We start from the raw sequence: 5,327 nt of genomic DNA on the forward strand, positions 1-5,327 counted from the left end.
TGAACGCGTGCAGTGCTTTAATGGAAATCTTATTGCCTCAATTGAGTTATTTTTTAATGATGTGTGATTTACTTTTTAATAAATTTGTAGGCTGGAATGCCTTGCGGCAACAATTGTGTTTAAATGTAGTAGGCCTAGTAACTGCTTCAGCCTCTCAAGCTCAGAAGGGGGTGGCAAGCGACTGGTAGCTTGAGAGTGATGTGTTGGAGACCCATGGTGTAGGCCACAATGGCTTTTCATTGGCAACAGTATTAAACCAACTCCTAAGAGCCCAAAAGATTCTGAAGGACTCTTCTCATCCTAACAATGGATTATTCCTACCGCTGAAATCAAGAAGACGCCTATGTAGTCACAAAGCCAGAACTGAGAGACTCAGGAGAAGTTTTTATCCCCAGGCCATCCGAACTCTGAACTCACACTATACTGACTTTGCACACATTCACTCCTCAGCACTCTCAAACATTTCCCAACTCTGAACTCACACTATACTGACTTTGCACTCATCCACTCCTCAGCACTCATGACCCCCCCCCCCCCCACACACACACACACACACCTACATGACTTTTAGCACTTTTACATCCCTCTCCCTATGCTGCAGACCTTTTATTTATTTTATTATTCATCACACGTCAAAACACACACACACACACACACACACATATCTGACTTTCTCCAACTTTTGCACATCTCTATAGAACTTTTTATTTATTATTTTTGATTTCTCCTCCATCTATCTACCCATGTCCTTGATTGCCTAGCCTTTCTGTCCCCCCCCCCCCCCCCCCATCCCCAACACACACACACACAAAAAACACACACTCTTACATCATCACTGTCATCACCTCACATACATACAGCACACTGCTTGCTACAGTAAGCCTCCTCTACATACTTGCTGCACACTGCCCCCCCCCTCCCTACATACACAGCACATTGTCTTCAGGATCTTCTCCAACACACATCCTCTACTTACTTACAGCATACTGCCCCCACCTACCCACACACACACTATACATACACACACACACAGTCACTGCTTCACTCCCCTCCCGCCCACACACACATCTTCACTGTCATCACTCACATACATCATACTTGCAGTACACTGCCCCCCCCTCTCCCCTACATACACAGCACATTATTTCATCAGGAAGCTTCTCCAACACACATCCCCAACATACTTACAGCACACTGCCCCCCCCCCCCTACATACACAGCACATTGTCTTCAGGATCTTCTCCAACACACATCCTCTACATACTTACAGCATACTGCCCCCACCTACCCACACACACACTACACACACACACACACAGTCACTGCTCCACTCCCCTCCCGCCCACACACACATCTTCACTGTCATCACTCACATACATCATACTTGCAGTACACTGCCCCCCCCCCTCTCCCCTACATACACAGCACATTATTTCATCAGGAAGCTTCTCCAACACACATCCCCAACATACTTACAGCACACTGCCCCCGCCCCCCAATACACAGCACATTGTCTCATGAGGAAGCTTCTCCAACACACATATTGCACACTGCCCTCTCCCCACATACACAGCACACTATCCCATCTCCCTTGTCATCCCCCCAACACACACACCAAGACCCTTGGCAGTTGGGTTAGCCCCTTGAGCCGTGGATATGCCCAAGGTTTCTTCCTTGGTAAGGGAGTTTTTCCTTGCCCCTGTTGCTCTTGGGTGCTCCTTGTTGGTGCCCCCCCCCCCCAATCGCAATCCTCCCCCACCTTTCTTATGCAGCCCTTGCCACTTAATCTACTAAACCCCTCTTCTACTGCACTTTTTACCCCCCCCCCCCCCATAAATGCACAAATAGGCTGACACCATACTTAATTTCACTGCATTTCTTACTTCCAGTAACTATATGCATGTGACAATAAACTTCCTTGTATCCTTGTATCCTTGTACCAACAATATAAAATATTAAGAAGAGCTCTTTTATTTCATTGAGTTAAATCGAAACAATGTCTTCTAGTGCTTATAGGCAATTATTACCCCGGCTTGTATTTGGGGGCCGGCCTTCATTTGTCCGATTTGACCACGACCCTGGCTTTTATCCGAGGCCCGGCTATAAATAGAGTCCCGGCCATAATTTGAGGATTTACATTTACTAGATCAAAAAGTCTTATTGTCATAATATTAATATGTTTATAGATAGATAGATACTTTATTGATCCCCAGGGGAAATTCAAGGTCTCCGTAGCATACAGACACAGAATTATACAGATAGACCTTATTTCTCTTTTTTTTTTTTATCTCAGATCCAATTGGAATTTGATCAATTATCTTTTCTTTTTTGTGCACCCAATAAATGGGTAAACAAAATAACACATTACAAAAGATATTAAAATTAGATTATGCAGTTTGTGTCAGTAGACCAATTTAAGGGTATAACAGACAATATGTATGTTGTACAAAACACTGCAGTGTTCTTGCTTTGACTAATATTTGACATTTTGATCTTATTTTTATTCGACTGTTGTATCACATTCTTTTGTTGTTGTTGTTAGGGCTGTGCATTGGCAATATTCTGGCTTTGTTTCTGCTTGATGTCAAAAATGAGTTGTGGCCTTATAATGGCTTGGCATTAGAGATGTTCTGCCCACCACCTTGGTCAACATCATTGCGTCACATCATGCGTCATCACTGAACGATTAAATGTGGTTTATGGAAATTATTTAGCTCCTAGATTCAATGTCTATATGGGAATTACATTTGCCTATACACAGTGTATGGTGTGTAGCCGATTGCAAAGACTTATCCATAGCCATCCATAGTATGCCTAACCGGGACCAAAATGTATCCGCTTTACACTAGATTCGCCTAGAGGGCAATGTATTGTGGATGGCATGGGGGAAGATGGGATATGTCTTAACAGGTGTTATATCTCATTTACAAGTGATATGCTTAAAGAAAATATATAGTTTGGGGTGTTTAATCTGTTTTCCCTAGACAGTATAGACCAAAATGTATCTGCTTTACACTAGATTCACCTACAGAATAGAGGGCAATGTATTGTGCATGCATGGAGAAAGATGGGACATGTCTTAATTGGTGTTATATCACATCTAGAGGTTATATAGAGAAAATATATAGTTTATTTATGGTCCGTTCGGATGAAGCGCTTGACGAAACACGTTATTCGATCCATACCAAATAAAAAAACGATATTAATAGTGATCAGTGTGCGGTGATTTTGATTTTTCATTTTTTTTAATTATACTTACCTGCCTCACCTGCACCTGTATCACTAAAGGCTTGTGCACAGGGACACCTATGGACAATTATATAATTATGGAGGAATATGTGACATACATTGATTGATGCTATATTTCATGTACTGTACAGGGCATATGCTTTTAGAATACGTATAGTATTGGCTGTTCTATGACTTTGGCAAAACCATGACCCATGCATAGGCATGCATTGTTAATTATTAATCTTAAACTAGATTTATTAGTATAGCATGCACCTTTTTGTCAGATGTCACAACAATAGTCACCTTTTTGGAGGCTAGGTGCGGTTATCCCATCTGCTTCTGTCGAATTTGGACATTATCATCATGTCCATCTTCAACTTTGCCTTCACAATTTTCCGGGCAAGAGGTCAATAAGTCTTGGAAAATTATGGACTGGTACTTTAGTGTGATACACTATGATTCAGTGACCTCTAAATCAAATTAAACACCAAAAACACTTTCCTAGGCATGCAAAAACACTCTGACTCTATTTATGGTTATGGTTATGGATTTAGCAGACGCCTTTGTCCAAAGCGACACATAAATACAAACAACATAATAATATTTAAAATTGAACAGGAAACAGATTAGAATGTAGGTCAAATATAATAAGGAGAATAGTTATAATACACAATAATATCAATTCAATCAATAGCCTAATAAAAAGCAATGGAAAAAAAGGGGAAAGGCAATAATAAAACAATAATGTCCATTCAATCAATAATATAAAAACAATGACATGCTAAGACTACATTAAGGAGAATATCAATAATAAACAATAATGTCAAATTAATTAACAGCCCAATTGAAATAAAACAACATTATACAAACCATAACACATAAGCGCTTAAACAACTAAGTATATGTTGAATAGGAATGTCTTTAGACCCCTCTTAAACAACCCAAAACTACCACAGGAACGGAGAGCACTGGGCAATTCATTCCACCAACATGGAACCACTGAAGAAAAGAGTCTGGAATTAGACCCAGTTTTCATGACTGGTCGACACAACAGACGCTCACCAGAAGACCGCAGTGGGCGGTTGGGGATGTAAGGCTTGATTATTGAATTAAAATAACTAGGAGCAGATCCAGTTAGTGTCCTATAGGCCAAAGTGAGAGATTTAAATGTAATTCTGGCTACTATAGGGAGCCAATGGAGAGTAACTAGGAGAGGAGTTACATGTGTCCTCTTTGGCTGATTGAAGACCAGGCGTGCTCCAGCATTCTGAATCAGCTGTAATGATCTTGTTACACAAGCGGGTAAGCCAGCTAATAGTGAATTATAATAGTCCAGCTTAGAGATGACCATGGTCTGAACAAGAAGTTGTGTGGAATCTTGTGTCAGATAAGGTCTGATCTTCCTAAACACATCTTCTTTAAACACTCAACAACCTTTTCCATTGATTCAAACGGCCAAAATGTAAAAATAGACACCAATTTTGCAGCAAACCAGTCTGAAATAAGCCCAAGAAATGCACTAACTTTGAAAATAAACGAATGTTCTTCAACGCTCAACAATGCAATATTCTAAAATTCCATGTTAAGTTAGATGGGGTCAGGTAGGCCTATTCTTTAGAATGCTTATTCTACAACATTCTAATTACAGTTTTGTCAGTGTTTGCTGAAGGATAATGCATAAAACAACCCTCATTTAACATATTTTCATGGACTTTTACTATGGTGTTTAGACCACCAATTGAAATTAAAAAAAAATTGAAAATAAATTCTGCTGCAATTAGTTTTTGGTCAGACCTTACTTTTGCCTGGATAATTACAGAGATTTTCTGCCCTCCACTTTGGTCAACATCATTGCGTCACATCATGCGTCATCACTGAACGATTAATACGGTTTATGGAAAAGATAGCTCCTAGATTTGATGACTATGGGAATTACATTGTCTGTCTATACACAGTGTTATGTATGGCGTGTAGCCGAAGACTTATCCATAGCCATCCATAGTAGCCTACGCCTAACCGGGACCAGTGCATCAGGAGTTAAAATAAAAAAAATCCTGTCTTGTTCTGATGACATGAAGTCTATGCTGGTTGTCACT

The sequence above is a fragment of the Alosa pseudoharengus genome, unplaced genomic scaffold, assembly GCF_046254945.1.
Source record: "Alosa pseudoharengus isolate Yale_2024_CS ecotype anadromous, Long Island Sound unplaced genomic scaffold, YU_APseudo_1.1 YU_APseudo_1.1_scf_16, whole genome shotgun sequence".
NCBI lineage: Eukaryota > Metazoa > Chordata > Actinopteri > Clupeiformes > Clupeidae > Alosa > Alosa pseudoharengus.